The following is an 18,653-nucleotide window of genomic DNA, read 5'->3' on the forward strand; positions in this document are numbered from 1 at the left end:
CTAAGGTTCGTACTTTCACCAGTGCAAGTTCTCTCAACAATAATAACATAATTGGATCATATAACTATCCCTCAACATGGAACAAAGAGTCACTCCAAATACACTAATAGCGGAGAACAAACGAAGAGATTATGGTAGGGTACGAAACCACCTCAAAGTTATCCTTTCTGTTATATCTATTCAAGAGTCCATAGTAAAATAACATGAAGCTATTCTTTCCGTTCAATCTATCATAGAGTTCGTACTAGAGTAACACCTTAAGACACAAATCAAACAAAACCCTAATGTCACCTAAATACTCCATTGTCACCTCAAGTATCCGTGGGCATGATTATACGATATGCATCACACAATCTCAGATTCATCTATTCAACCAACACAAAGTACTTCAAAGAGTGCCCCAAAGTTTCTATTGGAGAGTCAAGACGAAAACATGTGCCAACCCCTATGCATAGGTTCATGGGTGGAACCCGCAAGTTGATCACCAAAACATACATCAAGTGGATCACGTGAATATCCCATTGTCACCATAGATAACACTACAAAAAAATACACTTTCGTGATGATACGTGTTTATCACAGTAGGTCGTGTTTTTTGTCATGCATGTACATCCATGACAATTTTATGAAAGAATCAAGATAGTCATACCTGTGTTGTCGTAGAAGTGTTCCATGACATTACCAAAATTATCATCACGGAAGTGCCCACTTCCATGACGATAAATCACGCGTCACAGAAGTGCTTTCGTCAAGGGTGACCGACACGTGGCATCCACCGTAATGGAACGCCGTTAAGCTATCGGGTTGGGTTTTGGATCCGATAACCCATTAACAGCCCTGACCAATGGGGATTTTTCCACGTGTAAAATCATCATTGGCTGGAGGAAACACGTGTCGGCTCACCGTTGGGACAAATGTCATTCGCTCATTGGACCGAAGGCGCCTATGATACGGAGACACGTGGCACGGCCCAACAAAGGCTCATTCCTGTGAAAAGGCCGGCCCATTTGACTTGGTCAAAAGGTGGCAGGCCGGCCCACGGGAAGCCTGTTAACGGCATGTTCGCATATAGCCCATTTACAGCCTGCTAACCCAGGGCCCGTTATGCCCTATCCGAATTAGGCCCAATAGCGTCATCTGGGCCGTCCAATATGATTCCAGCCATTTTAACTTCCGGCCCATCTGTGGCCCATGACTTCTTTCGGCCCATATGAGGCCCTTTGTAACTCTTGGCCCATTAAAGGCCCATGGTGAAACTGGCCCGTAATGAACAGTGTATCACTTTATACCGATTAACGGCCCGTTATTCCATTGGGTCGTTTCCAGCCCAAGTTATCTTTCGGCCTTCTCAGGGCCCATTGATTCTCGGGCTCATTTGCAGCATTCGGTTACATACGGCCCGTTACTGTCATTTTCTGCTTATGGGCCAAATTTAGCTCGTCGTTACAGTCGGCCCGTTTGTGGACCGTTAATACGTTGGGCCATTTTCATGTCAAAAAACCCTGTTGGGCTGTTTTCATAGAGTTATCAAATACGGCCTATTAACGGCCCGTTATGGTCCACGAATAATACGGCCCATGATTGGCGGAATGATAATACGCCCCGTAGAAGGCCCATGGATCCTACGGCCCATATGAGGCCCATTAATAGTACAACCCGTAGAAGGCCCATGGATCATACAGCCCGTAGAAGACCCATGGACCCTACGGCCCGTAGAAGGCCCATGGACCCTACGGCCCGTAGAAGGACCATGGATCCTAAGGCCCGTATAGAAGGCCAATGGATCCTACGGCCTGTATAGAAGGCCAATGGATCCTACGGCCGGAAGAAGGCCCATGGATCATACGGCCTGCAGGAGGCCCATGGTTACAACAGTCCGTGTGTTGCCATGATTATTTTGGCCTAGTTACCAAAAATAGGCTATTGTGGCCACTAGAAAAACACAGAAAAAGAACTGAAGTGACTACAAGCAAACAACTAAACAAGACAACAAGGAAATAAATAAGAAAGCAAGAAACGCTAGCCTATTACTGCTATTACACATATTACATCCACTGGGCATCAAAGCTCGCCACCAGTGCAAATATAGGGAACAAAGCAGCATATTACATACACTGGCCGTCAAAATTGGCCACCAGTGCAAATAAACGCGGAAGCAAAACAAGAGCATAACTGAAACAACTTCAGAAGAGCTCAAGAAACGTTATCCTGGGTATCCACCATGCTGGCAATAAGCTTAGCAAGCTGATTAGCTTTGTCCTGTTTGGCGCTAAAATCCTCCAACGCTTGCTGTTGCACCAGAAAGTATGCATCTGAATGCTCCAGGGACTTCCGCAGTCCTTCCGCTTCTTGTCGCAGCACAGCTGATCAATGTCTTTCAGCTTGTAGTTGAGACTCAAGAAACCGAACTGATTCAGACAGTGAGTTTGAATAGCTTGTGCAAGCGGTAGTGGCCAGTAACTCGAACACTAAACCAAGACAGGACTTTGGGGTTGTCTTGCTGTCTTCAAGATAGTCTTCCTTAGCTGTTTTATCAGCTTTGTTGGAGACCAACAAGGATGTGTCACTATCCTAAACCTTATCTGCATTACTTCCTTTACCATTGCTTAATAAGGCACTCTTCCCCAATATTCGGTTAGCATTCTAAAAGAAGAAACAAGCAGACACATAACAAGTTTAGCATGTACTAGTATATGAATCTCATTTCGGTGAACCAGTTCATTAGTAAGGTGGACAGGATTAAACTACGAAGTCTTCTATTGCCAAGTACTAGTACATAATAAAAGCATCAAACAAACATATATCTATGTCCTATGGTCACTGAATTATCTTGCCAAATCAAAATAGAGACACGGTTCAAATCATATCAGTTCAAGACAAAGCAGCAGTGAAAGAATACAAAGCGTGGGAAACTACACGGCACAACAAGGTTTCAGATGGGTACCACGGGTCTACATGTACAACAACACTATTGGCTCTGTTGTGGTGCTCGTAATGTGCATGATATGAATGTCAATTGTATACACAATTGAAATTGAAATCAGAAGAGCTATTGATAAGAGCAAACCTGTTAAAGAAACATGCGTGAACATACCTGTTGTGCCACTGGAGTTTCGATTGGATCCTTCAATTTAAAAATAAGTTTGTATGAGTAAATACAGTGATACAAGAGCAAAGCAATCATAGTTAAAAAAAGGCGCGCCTAAGCGAGCGCTTAAGCGCGCCTAGGCTCTAGGCGTTGGCAAAACGCATTGCGCATAACTATGCTTAATCTGTGCATAACTGCGCATAAGCATGGGCTTTGGTCAGTAAAGCACAAGGCGGTGGCAAAACGCACAATTAATGCCTAGCGCTTTTTTGAACTATGATAGCAATGGAATCTTAAATTAGAACAGTTGTTCTTCAGGTTTAGGCACTTGTTCTACATAAACAGAGTACAGTAAGACGCAAGAATATAATACTTAAAAATAGAAAATGAGCTCATAGACCTTACCACATTCTTGGTTCGGGACCAGTACAGAACAAGGCGTTCCCAGTCATCGTCCAGTAAATGTGTCTCAGGAGAACGTAAGGGAATTTGATGAGTTTCTTTGCCGGTGAAGTACGTTTTCTTCAGGTAATTTTGATACTGCCACCAAGCATTCTTGAAGATAGCAGAGGTATTAGCATAGGTTACCTCATTCTGAGTTTCCAAATCGGTCCTTCTCTATAGAGAAAAATGGGAAAATTTGTTGTATTATAACCATCATGGAGGTAGGATGTATGGGACGAAGCAAAGTAATTGCCATGAATAACATTACTTACACATAACTCCTGGACAAACACCTGCAACTGGCATTTTCCTTCATCTTCAGTATAATATTTCCAAGATGGGAAGATACGCACATACGATTTAACAACATCAAATGTGATAGATGCTAAACTACGACTAGCTGGTTGTGCTTCCTCCACAGGAATAGGGGTACTAACTGGTGGAGTTGGGGTTCGTCGTGATAGTACTGGCCCTTTGGGCACTGGAGCTGCCTTACTAACTGCTCTTGTTTGGGAGCTCTATGGTGGAGATGGTGATGTGTCAACAGGAACTGGGTTACTATCGGCTGGGGTTGGGGTTAGATTGGGTGAAGCTGGTTCTCTGTCCATCGTAGTAGGGGTACAATCCGTGAGAGTTTGGGTTATGTGTGGTAGGGCTGGTTCTTGTGCATGTACAACCGGGGTGCTATCTCCACCAAGAGGTAGCACTGTTTTATTTGAAGACCGTGTTTTTAGTCTGCTAGATACTAGCATCACCCGCTCCAATTCAAATGGCTGATAAACAGGAAACATAGTTGAATGTACATACATTGTATGAGAGACAGATGCAATAGATAGTGTGGAAAAAAGAGGGCATGAAATAGTTGACATGTATATTGTTTAATTAAAACAGATAGCATGACATAATTTCACATATATGATGTCTATCTAAACTGGATAGCATAGCATAACATAATTCAAAGATATGATGAATAACTAAACAGGATCGCATGACATAATTCACCTACATGTTACCTAAGTAATCAGGATCGCATCATTTAATTCACATATGTGATTTATATGCTAAACAGAGGGCATTCGATATGATGTCTGAACTAAGAACATGGTGTTGAATATTGTGTATATGATGTCTAAATTGTGCAATGCAAGACACCGTATGCATGATATGAGCAGTATAACCGTGCCAAGTTAGATCATACACCTCAGTGGGGGAATAGGACTGGTCATCTATCTTTGAATCCATCTCTGAGGAGCTATCGGGACCCAACAAGAGATCTGCTTCGACAGGTAGCACTATCTGCTCTAAAGGCCTTGTTTTCACTCCAGATTTTTCCATCTCCCACCCAAATGGCTGATTCACAGGAAGAGTAGTTTAATGTACAAACATTGTCAACAAATGGAAATGTAATGAAGAAAAGGATGGGCAAGATATCATTCAAATATATGATGCCTGGTTAAACAGGATGGCATTGCACATTTCACATATATTATGGCTGGCTAAAAGACATGAGACTGCATAATTCCCATATATGATATAGAAACTAAACAGGTGGCATTACAGAACATGTCTAAACAAAGCAGATGACATATATGATGTCAAAAGTAGGCACTGCAAGGCAACATATGCATGATATGACTAACATCATCATGCCAAGGTAGAGCAAACACCTTGGGGGGTAAATAGGAGTGGTCAGCGGTGTCTGAATCCACCTCAGAACATATATATTCCTCTGGATTACAATCTGGAGAGGGGTGGGGAGGGTTTGCCATTGAATCCACCATGGAGTGATGTCTGCATGACATTGTATTGCCGCGCAAAACTCTTCTCTTTTTCTCTACATGTTCAGCATGACTGTGTATAATATCTGACATGCATACGAAAAAATATGGTGAGATTATGTAAGGAGAGCATGAAGAAATTTAGAGTGATGGTAACAACCAGTGGATGGATCCAAAAATAATGATAGCAGGCTGATGATTGCTTTAAATTAATAAAAAGACAGATGTTGATTGCTTTACTATTTGTTTCCCACCCAAGATGAACAACATAGGCATACCCTAGGTGAACCAGATATTAGACAGACATACTGTTCATTGCTGCCTCGATATGTGCCCCACAACTAATTTAGAACTCAAGTTTGAACATTAATTTGGACCTGACTTGGGAGTCCAAGAGCTGAACAGGACGATAAAGTAGCAGGTAAGTTTAAGCAATGCATAACATAAGCAGAAACAAAAGAGTGCGACCTCTCTTGTGGACCCGTGTACTCCTCAGGTTCATCTGCTGAGACGATGATGGTGATGCCGTTGCGGTGGGTGCCGGTGGCAGGGAAGGAGATCTGAGGCAGCGAAAGACAGTCAGGAGTCGTGATGTCTGGTTTGGTGGATGCTTCTGTCGATGGAGCAGCTCAGGTGAGGTGGACGACATCGCGGCAGGAGTAGGACAAACCACACGAAGTTCCCTTCGTCACGTACCTGTAACTGAAGTAATTCTGTAAGGGCTCATTTGGCTTGCATGATTCTTAAAATGCAGGGATAGGAAAAACACCAGAATAGGATAGGAAAATGCACATGGTAAACATAGCATTTGTACACACAGGATTTCTATCAACTTGGGTGTTTGGTTTACAGGAATTGGAAGAGCAGAGGAATGCAAAGAAACATGGCCAAAATAAAGTGAAACCATATGAAAGCGTGTACAGTTAGAATGTTATTCTGGCACTAATGCACTTGGTCTTGTTTTCATGCATAGGATTTTGAAAAGTAGGTCCAGATGGATGTTTTGCTTCATTCCTTTCAATAAAATGCATGAATAATTGAATAGTAGAGTGCCATTGGAAAATTCCCTATTGCTATGTTTTTTCGTTGAACCAAAATAGCCGTAAGGGATCGATGTGAATGTATAGTAATAAGTGATGCAACAAGTGTACAACCTCTTTGCCGTAGCCGTGTGAACCTCAGCATCATTGGGTTGGTCGCTGAAGCAGTTGAGGCAAAGGTGGCCGTCGGAGGTGTGGAGGAAGATATGAGGAATCTGTAGGCGACATCCAGGGCACTGCTTTGTTGTGATGGATCGTTCTGTCGTTGGAGCAGCTCCGGTGAGCCATAAGACGTCAAGGCTGAAGCAGCACAAGACAGACATCGTCAATCTCAACTGGGATTCTAATAGCATCTCCAATAGATGATGTAAAATGGATGTAAAATTAACATCACCAAAAACCACCTGACTACAACAGATAAGGTAAAATCTGTTGACTCAGAACTTAACTGTCGAAACTAAAATTTACTGTGGAATCTGAATGCTACTATTGAAACTGAACGCAATGGTAGCAGAGAGGCACTTGACATGTAGTTTAGGGAGGGCCTGCAGTTCATCTTCAACCTGCACCCCCCTGAGCCGCCAGCCACCACCGGCAAAACCGCCGGCCCTAGCGCCGCCTCGCCGCCCCAAAACAACTCGCCACCGCTGCCCCGGCCAGCCCTCTAGGCCCCCCACCTCCCACCCTGAACCCTAAGATAGATAATGGGGTACCTCTCCGGTGAGCCCCCGTCCCCGCTGCGGGTGGTTCTTCCTTAACTCCGGCGAGCCCCCCCCCCAACCCCTGAAAATCGACTGACCCAAAAGTCGATTCAGTCGACTGAAGTGTGGCTTAATCGGAGCAGAGCAGCAGCAGGAGCGAGGGGGAGAGCAGCAGCAGCAGCAGCTGGGCGAGCGAGCGATCGAGCGAGAGCTGGAGCAGCAGTAGCAGCGCGAGCGAGCGAGCGAGAGCCGGAGCAGCAGCAGCAGATCCGGATGGTATGGCCGCCGCCACCGAAGGGGCATCGCATTGGGGGAGAGCCACCGTGGAGATGTCGCCCGCGGCGCCGGCTTTAAGGTAGCCGCTCGATGGGGGTGCGGGATGGAGCACTGTCAGCGCCGGGAGGTCGTGTTAAGGAGAAGGTGCGATGCGATGAGTGTACAACCTCTTTGGTGGCGCCGAGTAGGCCTCGGCTTCGTCTGAGGAGTCGGTGAGGATGCTGCAGTTCCGGTGGAGCAGGTTAAGGCGGCACTGTGGGGATGGAGCAGCCGCGATAGACGAGGCGATCGTCGGAGCAGCTCCTTGGAGGTGGAGGACAGGGTGGCTGAACCGGTGGGACGGCAAGATGGACGACGAATCCTCATCCGGGGAGGTGGACGAGGGATGTCGAGCTGTTGCGGTGGATGACATCGTCGGTGAAGAGGCTCCGGTTGGGCAGCGGTGACGTGGCGGACGGAGGAGGGTGGGGTTTCGTGGCTGGAGCGGAGAGGTTATGGCGGCCTGGGATTTCGAATGGTGAAAAGGGGGCGATGGGAGGGGGTGAAGCATGACTTAGGGACGCGCTTGTCCAAAATGTAGGGTGTGTTACAAAAGTACCCCCCACCAATTTGAACTAGCGGCCCTTTTGGCTCAGGGTTAGAAGGGGGATTTCGCGTGTCGGGATTTGGCAGCTGGAGGGAGTTTTTGCGCGCGTTGTAATTTCGGGATAGCAAGGTGCGGGTTGTGAAGGCGCGAGTTTTGAGAGCATGATATCTGAATTTTCAGGATATAACAAGACGCGGGTTGAATTTTAGGGACAAGCCTAATGTGTAGTAATATTGTACTTGTACATACTAAATCAATTCGCACTTCCCTCAACCAAAAAGAAAATGAAAAAAATAAAACTATTCACACCACACAAAGAGAGAGTCTTGCCCCGTTTTACTATACAAATGCTATTCAAAGCTACTCCCTCCTTCCATCTATATAGGGCCTAATGCGTTTTTCGATGCTAACTTTGACCAAATATTAGAGCAATGATATATGACATGCAACTTACACAAAGCACACCGTTAAATTCGTCTGTGAAAGGTTCTTTCAATGATATAATTTTCACATTGTGCATGTCATGTACTATTAATCATGTCAATAGTCAAAGGCGGTCTTAAAAATCTCATTACGCCCTATATAGATGGAAGGAGGGAGTATGAATCCATGTTATGTCCGATTAAATTTTTTTGCTTGCTGTATAATGCATGTAACCTACTCATACCAACATTTTAGTGCATTCCAAATGTCTATACTACCGCTGCAATTCGAACTAAATTTGAATTTGTTTCTCTATTTCAATAAGAATCTACAATCATGATTGTTGCCAACTTCAACCATCATTCGTGTATTACCTTAATAACACACCACGTGATTACTATAGAGATAGATATGAACTATGTGTACTACATGAACTCGAATTCTATTTTTTGAATACACTTGATGTTGATTCCAAATAATAGTACATTTGATGTACTAACTATATATTCATAATCTAAACCATGTTCCACACGTACACCGTGTTTATCACACAAAGTATAGTGCCCCGCCCCCTAAATTATGACAAGTATTTGGACCTGAGTTGCAAAAGCCACACATTAGCCCAAATTATAATCAATGTTCTACATTATGATATCTTCTTCAAGTATTTGTATCCACTTTTTTATAATGAATTATGATCTTTGTTCGTCTTTTACACCTTCACGATCCTATTCTATTTGTAGCTAGCTAGTGCTAACTTTCTATCGTGCATGCACACGCCCGCCCCCCTCACACACCCTTAGCTTCCCCTCCATCGCGCATGTTCATTATTTCTCTTTAGGTCGTCCACCAGCGGTGTGTGTAGGCCCCCGTCTCCTTCTTTCTGGCACACACCGGTCGATATACCTCTCTAGCCAAGTGTGCCTACAACAAACACATATATACTTCCCATCTTCTCTTCTCACCGTCCATACCCCCATATGTCCCATACGATTCCACGCAGGTGCACACTCCCGCCCCTCTTTTCATTTATCACATGCTCGCACACTCCTCCCCCTCGACATGGTAGGCCTCTCGCACCACCTCCTAGCCACACCCTCTCCCCCTGTCTGCCTCTCCGGGCCTTATTTGCTTCTAACACATGCAGGCGTGTATATGAACTGATCTCCCTACATATAGCCAGGTCGACTATAATTCGTTTTCACCAAGCACTGATACTTTTACCTCGCTAGTTATGTCTCTCCTTTTCTCGGACACACGATGGTTGATCTTCCTATGTAGTTACACATGCTTACCACAACCATATCTTCTCCCCTCATCATCCTTGAATACCTCCCAACCCATCTCTCACACGCACGTGCATAGACAGACAGACATCCCCCGCTCTCTCTTATTGATATTGCACTCATACCCTCAGTTTGTCTAGCAGGCCTCTCCCACCATTTGTGAGACGCCACTCCACCACCAACCCTCCGACGCTCTACCTTTGTCTTTTTCCCAACCTTATTCCTCTGCTACACATATCCATGGATGTCGATCGATCTCCCTCAATACATAGCTAGGTATCTCTCCTTCCCCACGCATATAATAGTCGACCGGTCTCTACCCCCCCCCCACACACACACCGATAGTCGAACGTTGTAGGTAGGTATCCATGCCACGGAGAAGAACTGCACCTCTGCCCTCTCAAATTCCAATAGGCCAGCCGCCTTGTATCTTTGACGTGGGCAAACACAAATTCGATGGCACTCTTTATCAATCGCGTAGCCACACACTTCATCCCTGTTTTCAATTCTATCGATATCTCACGTCCATGACTCCATTTCACACACATTGCATATGTTATGGTTTTCTGATTGAGATATCATCAACACATTGCCTCTATTTCGCACAAACCATCTCTCTCACACCCACCCATGTACGTACTTGCACCTAAAGAAGAAGTGCACGCAGGACGCACGTACTCACGTCTTGTTCCCGGCCACACCCGCGCGGGTGCACGGTGGAGTTCGTTTCTGTACAAAAAGGCAGCCCACGTGATAATTTGACGCGTGTAGCAGTTGTTTACTCGAAGGAGGGTTGGGTACCACGCCTAGAATATAAAACGATTGCAGTGGGGAAAATGGAAAAATGGGTTTGTCTCTCGTCACACCATCTCACACAAGGTCGCCGTGGCCTCTCTCTCTCAGCGTTGGTGAGTGATCAGGCCGCATCCCGTCCGCCGGCGGAAACGGAGGATGTGCATCGTCTCTCCGTTCGACGGTGTTGAGGAAGCTCGTCCCGATCTGTGGTACCCGTCGTTCTCTCTGACCAAGCTCCGGCGCGGTAGGGCCTTCGCCACTTGCTCGCTGCCGCGGTATGGGCAGATCCCGGCCGCCGGCGCCCACCTAGTAACATCCCGATGACCCTCAGGTACATCTTCCTCCGGCCTTGCTCCACTACCCATCTTCCCACGTTGCTGCATGTGGATCTTCTTTAGTTGTTTTCTTAAATCGTATCTCGGCCGGCGTACTTTCCATCTTGCAATCTCGTCCTCAAACCATTTTTGATAAACCACCATGTGCTATCTTTCCCTTTTTACATGGAACATGCTTCTTTTTTGTCGGCGTATGTGTCTTCAACTCGTGTTATTGGGCAGTAATTGTTTCCATTCGACCTCCTTTTGCAAACAGGGCTATCCATTTTCACCTCGTTGCTATTGCGACCTTTTGGTGAACTGCACAAATCACTTTTCTGAAGAGTGTTTTGTGCAGTTCTACCAAAATGTCACACAGGCAATGTTTTTACATTTCTGTGGGACTGCGGAAAGGGAGATTGGTTTTGCTATCCTCCTCCTCCAACTCCGTGCCTAATCTTCTCCAACAAGAAGTTAGTCCTAAAGAGAGATCGTAGAGGTGATCGGCTTCTATTTATGTGTGTTATGTTTCATCATCTAGTTCCACTATTATTGTAATCACACTGACTGGATATCTTTGCAAACAGGGATGGTCCGCTCGATTTTAGTGGAGCTGCACAAAATGATCGGATTGTGGTGTCCTTCATACACCTCTTTTTTGGCTACAGAGCTGGGTGAAACTAGCTGCCAAGCAATGAGCACTGTGCCAAGGAAATGGAGCCATGCCTACGAACAACATCGATCAATTATATATTTTTTCTTTATTTGTACACCTTCTCACAACTTTGTCTTTAGTTGTGATGTGAATATTTGCGCTGATCTGTGAACCATTGAGATGCATTAGCCATGGTAGTTTCATTTATATTTGATGGAATGTTGTAACGAGATAATCTCGAGGCAAGACACATGAATCCTAAGTTGAAACCTTTTTTTCCTGCGAGAACCAAAGTTGAAACCTTGATAGCATCACAGTACAATTTCATCAAAATTATGCGTACATATAAACAAATCCTGAAGGATTGATAGCAATGCCAGAAACAATTCAACTTCGTTTCGCCGACATGTTGGACATCCTTCATCCGGCTCCACCTGCCATGCAGCAATATTGAGTGCACAACACAACTTCAGGGAAAGATTCACCCCGGTCGTTGCACCGTAGTAGTAATGACTAGTGAGCAGTCAAATCACAGAGCCCCACCTTCGCCACAGTAAGTTGCTCGGATGAAGCAACCATCATTTCTCTGTTCCTTGAATCCGCTGGTACTCCCATATTCCCACAGTAATAAGTTTCTTGGGCGAATCAACCACATGAGCTATCCATTTAGATTGCATGTTAAAAAAATAAAAGGTCGATAACTAATGCGGCAAACTTTCAAATAAAAACTAATGCGGCACCTCGGGCCAACGCGGCCAGATCGCATTTTGCACAAGAAATTACACACCATGTTTCATTGACATGTGGTCCCGTTCCAACATATCAGTGAGACGACAGCGAGTAGTAGGAGTATTTCCGAATGAATGTGTAGGCCGGGGCGCCTCTTCGTGAACCGTGGCAAACTGGCAACCGTCCACTGACTCTTCACCTTTCCCTCTCGATTTGGAACTGCTATCGCACGCTCTTCCTCTCCCTTCTCCATTTTCCTTCAGCCATTCACCCTTTCTTCTACCATTGTTTGATCGTCTTCTCCATAGAGGGAACAGGCCAGAAACGACCCTGTTATTCTTGCCCTGATTTGAAAGATGACGTGGTGGAGGAACTCATTGATCGGTGCGACATCATCACCTCGGCTAGCATGGCAGGTTCGTGTTGGAAATATGCCCTAGAGGCAATAATAAAATGGTTATTATTATATTTCTTTGTTCATGATAATTGTCTATTATTCATGCTATAATTGTGTTATCCGGAAATCTTAATACACGTGGGAATACATAGACCACAACATGTCCCTAGTGAGCCTCTATTTTACTAGCTCGTTGATCAACAGATAGTCATGCTTTCCTGACTATGGACATTGGATGTCATTGATAATGGGATCATATCATTAGGAGAATGATGTGATGGACAAGACCCAAATCCTAAGCGTAGCACAAAGATCGTGTAGTTCGTTTTTGCTAGAGCTTTTCCAAATGTCAAGTATCATTTCCTTATACCATGAGATTGTGCAACTCCCGGATACCGTAGGAGTGCTTTGGGTGTGCCAAACATCACAACATAACTAGGTGACTATAAAGGTGCACTACGGGTATCTCTGAAAGTGTCTGTTGGGTTGGCAAGAATCGAGACTGGGATTTGTCACTCCGTATGACGGAGAGGTATCTCTGGGCCCACTCGGTAATGCATCATCATAATGAGCTCAATGTGACCAAGTGTCTGGTCATGGGATCATGCATTACGGTACGAGTAAAGTGACTTGCCGGTAACGAGATTAAACGAGGTATTGGGATACCGACGATCGAATCTCGGGCAAGTAGCATACCGATTGACAAAGGGAATTGTATACGGGATTGATTGAATCCTCGACATCGTGGTTCATCCAATGAGATCATCGAGGAGCATGTGGGAGCCAACATGGGTATCCAGATCCCGCTGTTGGTTATTGACCGAAGAGGCATCTCGGGTATGTCTGCATGTCCCCCCAACCCGTAGGGTCTACACACTTAAGGTTCGGTGACACTAGGGTTGTAGAGATATTAGTATGCAGTAACCCGAAAGTTGTTCGGAGTCCCGGATGAGATCCCGGACGTCATGAGGAGTTCCGGAATGGTCCAGAGGTGAAGAATTATATATAGGAAGTCAGGTTTCGGCCATCGGGAAAGTTTCGGGGGTCACCGGTATTGTACCGGGACCACCGGAAGGGTCCCGGGGGTCCACCGGGTGGGGCCACCTATCCCGGAGGGCCCCATGGGCTAAAGTGGGAGGGGAACCAGCCCCTGGTGGGCTGGTGTGCCCCCCTTGGGCCCCCCCTGCGCCTAGGGTTGGAAACCCTAGGGGTGGGGGCGCCTCCACCTGGCTTGGGGGGCAAGTTTCCCCCCCTGGCTGCCGCCCCCCTTGGAGATTGGATCTCCTAGGCCCCCCCCCCTAGGGGGCCTATATAAAGAGGGGGGAGGGAGGGCAGCCTCACCCATGCTCTTGGCGCCTCCCTCTCCCTCTGCTACACCTCTCCCTCTCGTAGAGCTTGGCGAAGCCCTGCCGAGATTGTTGCTGCATCCACCACCACGCCGTCGTGCTGCTAGATCTCCATCAACTTCTCCTTCCCCCTTGCTGGATCAAGAAGGAGGAGACGTCTTCCTCAACCGTACGTGTGTTGAACGCGGAGGTGTTGTCTGTTCAGCACTAGGATCATCGGTGATTTGGATCACGACAAGTACGACTCCCTCAACCCCGTTCTCTTGAACGCTTCTGCTCGCGATCTACAAGGGTATGTAGATGCACTCCTCTCTCTCGTTGCTAGATGAACTCATAGAATGATCTTGGTGAAGCGTAGAAAATTTTTATTTTCTGCAACATTCCCCAGCAGTGGAATCATGAGCTAGGTCTATGCGTAGTTCTCTTTGCATGAGTAGAACACAAATTTGTTGTGGGCGTAGATGTTGTCAACTTTCTTGCCACTACTAGTCTTATTTTGCTTCGGCGGCATCATGGGATGAAGCGTCCTGGACCGTCCTTACACGTACGCTTACGTGAGACAGGTTCCACCAACTGACATGCACTAGTTGCATATGGTGGCTAGCGGGTGTCTGTCTCTCCCACTTTAGTTGGAGCAGATTCGATGAAAAGGGTCCTTATGAAGGGTAAATAGAAGTTGGCATATCATGTTGTGGCTTTTACGTAGGTAAGAAAACGTTCTTGCTAGAACCCTATTGCAGCCACGTAAAAACATGCAACAACAATTAGAGGACGTCTAACTTGTTTTTGCAGCATTTGCCTTGTGATGTGATATGGCCAAAAGTTGTGATGAATGATATATATGTGATGTATGAGGTCATGTTCTTGTAATAGGAATCACGACTTGCATGTCGATGAGTATGAAAACCGGCAGGAGCCATAGGAGTTGTCTCAATTATTGTATGACCTGCGTGTCAATGATTAAACGCCATGTAATTACTTTACTTTATTGCTAAATCGTTAGCCATAGTAGTAGAAGTAATAGTTGGCGAGCAACTTCATGGAGACACGATGATGGAGATCATGATGATGGAGATCATGGTGTCATGCCGGTGACGAAGATGATCATGGAGCCCCGAAGATGGAGATCAAAGGAGCTATATGATATTGGCCATATCATGTCACTATTTGATTGCATGTGATGTTTATCATGTTTTTGCATCTTGTTTACTTAGAATGACGGTAGTAAATAAGATGATCCCTCATAATAATTTCAAGAAAGTGTTCCCCCTAACTGTGCGCTGTTGCGAAAGTTCGTTGTTTCGAAGCACCACGTGATGATCGGGTGTGATAGATTCTAACGTTCACATACAACGGGTGTAAGACAGATTTACACATGCAACACACTTAGGTTAACTTGACGAGCCTAGCATGTACAGACATGGCCTCGGAACACAGAGACCGAAAGGTCGAACATGAGTCGTATGGAAGATACGATCAACATGGAGATGTTCACCGATGATGACTAGTCAGTCTCACGTGATGACCGGACACGGCCTAGTCGACTCAGATCATGTATCACTTAGATGACTAGAGGGATGTCTAATCTGAGTGGGAGTTCATTAAATAATTTGATTAAATGAACTTAATTATCATGAACTTAGTCTAAAAACCTTTGCAAAAATGTCTTGTAGATCAAATGGCCAACGCTCATGTCCACCTCAACTTCAATGCGTTCCTAGAGAAAACCAAGCTGAAAGATGATGGCAGCAACTATACGGACTGGGTCCGGAACCTGAGGATCATCCTCATAGCTGCAAAGAAAGATTATGTCTTAGAAGCACCGCTAGGTGAAGCACCCATCCCAGAGAACCAAGACGTTATGAACGCTTGGCAGTCTCGTGCTGATGATTACTCCCTCGTTCAGTGCGGCATGCTTTACAGCTTAGAACCGAGGCTCCAAAAGCGTTTTGAGCAACACGGAGCATATGAGATGTTAAAAGAGCTGAAAATGGTTTTCCAAGCTCATGCCCGGGTCAAGAGATATGAAGTCTCCGACAAGTTCTTCAGTTGTAAGATGGAGGAAAATAGTTCTGTCAGTGAGCACATACTCAAAATGTCTGGGTTGCACAACCGCTTGACTCAGCTAGGAGTTAATCTCCCGGATGACGCGGTTATTGACAGAATCCTTCAGTCGCTTCCACCAAGCTACAAGATCTCTGTGATGAACTTCAATATGCAGGGGATGGGAAAGACCATTCCTGAGGTATATTCAATGCTGAAATCAGCAGAGGTAGAGATCAAAAAGAAACATCAAGTGTTGATGGTGAATAAAACCACTAAGTTCAAGAAAGGCAAGGGTAAGAAGAACTTCAAGAAGGACAGCAAGGGAGTTGCCGCGCCCGGTAAGCCAGTTGCCGGGAAGAAGCCAAAGAATGGACCCAAGCCTGAGACTGAGTGCTTTTATTGCAGGGGAAGCGGACACTGGAAGCGGAACTGCCCCAAATACTTAGCGGACAAGAAGGCCGGCAACACCAAAGGTATATGTGATATACATGTAATTGATGTGTACCTTACCAGTACTCGTAGTAGCTCCTGGGTATTTGATACTGGTGCGGTTGCTCATATTTGTAACTCAAAGCAGGAGTTATGTAATAAGTGGAGACTGGCGAAGGACAAGGTGACGATGCGCGTCAGGAATGGTTCCAAGGTCGATGTGATCGCCGTTGGCACGCTACCTCTACATTTACCTACGGGGTTAGTTTTAAACCTCAATAATTGTTATTTAGTGCCAGCTTTGAGCACGAACATTGTATCTGGATCTCGTTTAATACGAGATGGCTACTAATTTAAATCCAAGAATAGTTGTTCTATTTGTATGAGAGATATGTTTTATGGTCATGCCCCGATGGTCAATGGTTTATTCTTAATGAATCTCGAATGTGATGTTACACATATTCATAGTGTGAATACCAAAAGATGTAAAGTTGATAACGATAGTCCCACATACTTGTGGCACTGCCGCCTTGGTCACATTGGTGTCAAGCGCATGAAGAAGCTCCATGCTGATGGACTTTTAGAGTCTCTAGATTATGAATCATTTGACACATGCGAACCATGCCTCATGGGAAAAATGACCAAGACTCCGTTCTCCGGAACAATGGAGCGAGCAACCAACTTATTGGAAATCATACATACTGATGTGTGTGGTCCAATGAGCGTTGAGGCTCATGGAGGATATCATTATGTTCTCACTCTCACTGACGACTTGAGTAGCTATGGGTATGTCTACTTGATGAAACACAAGTCTGAGACCTTTGAAAAGTTCAAGGAATTTCAGAATGAGGTAGAGAATCAACGTGACCGAAAGATAAAGTTCTTACGATCAGATCATGGAGGAGAATATTTAAGTCACGAATTTGGTACGCACTTAAGGAAATGTGGAATCGTTTCACAACTCATGCCGCCTGGAACACCTTAGCGTAACAGTGTGTCCGAACGTCGTAACCGCACTCTATTGGATATGGTGCAATCTATGATGTCTCTTACCGATTTACCGCTATCATTTTGGGGATACGCTCTAGAGACAGCTACATTCACTTTAAATAGGGCACCGTCTAAATCTGTTGAGATGACACCGTATGAATTATGGTTTGGGAAGAAACCTAAGCTGTCATTTCTAAAAGTTTGGGGATGCGATGCTTATGTCAAGAAACTTCAACCTGAAAAGCTCGAACCCAAGTTGGAAAAATGCGTCTTCATAGTATACCATAAGGAAACCATTGGGTATACCTTCTACCTTAGATCCGATGGCAAGATCTTTGTTGCCAAGAATGGATCCTTTCTGGAGAAAGAGTTTCTCTCGAAAGGAGTAAGTGGGAGGAAAGTAGAACTCGACGAAGTACTACCTCTTGAATCGGAAAGTAGTGCAGCTCAGGAAAATGTTCCTGTGGTGCCTACACCAACTGGAGAGGAAAGTAATGATGATGATCAAGGTACTTCGGATCAAGTTGCTACTGAACTTCGTAGGTCCACAAGGACACGTTCCACACAAGAGTGGTATGGCAACCCTATCCTGGAAATCATGTTGTTAGACAACGGTGAACCTTCGAACTATGAAGAAGTGATGGCGGGCCCAGATTCCAACAAATGGCTTGAAGCCATGCAATCCGAGATAGAATCCATGTATGAAAACAAAGTACGGACTTTGACATACTTGCCCGATGATCGGCAAGCGATAGAAAATAAATGGATCTTTAGGAAGAAGATGGACGCGGATGGTAATGTTACCATCTATAAAGCTCGACTTGTCGCTAAGGGTTATCGACAAGTTCAAGGGGTTGACTACGATGAGACTTTCTCTCCCGTAGCAAAGTTGAAGTCTGTCCGAATCATGTTAGCAATTGCCGCATACTATGATTATGAGATATGGCAAATGGACGTCAAAACGGCATTCCTTAACGGCTATCTTAAGGAAGAACTGTATATGATGCAGCCGGAAGGTTTTGTCGATCCCGAGAATGCTAACAAGGTATGCAAGCTCTAGCGATCCATTTATGGGCTGGTGCAAGCATCTCGGAGTTGGAACATTCGCTTTGATGAGATGATCAAAGCGTTTGGGTTTATGCAGACTTATGGAGAAGCCTGCGTTTACAAGAAAGTGAGTGGGAGCTCTGTAGCATTTCTCATATTATATGTAGATGACATACTTTTGATGGGAAATGATATAGAACTTTTGGACAGCATTAAGGCCTACTTGAATAAGTGTTTTTCAATGAAGGGCCTTGGAGAAGCTGCTTACATATTAGGCATCAAG

Source organism: Triticum dicoccoides, chromosome 6B (assembly GCF_002162155.2).
Source record: "Triticum dicoccoides isolate Atlit2015 ecotype Zavitan chromosome 6B, WEW_v2.0, whole genome shotgun sequence".
NCBI classification, from domain to species: Eukaryota; Viridiplantae; Streptophyta; class Magnoliopsida; order Poales; family Poaceae; genus Triticum; species Triticum dicoccoides.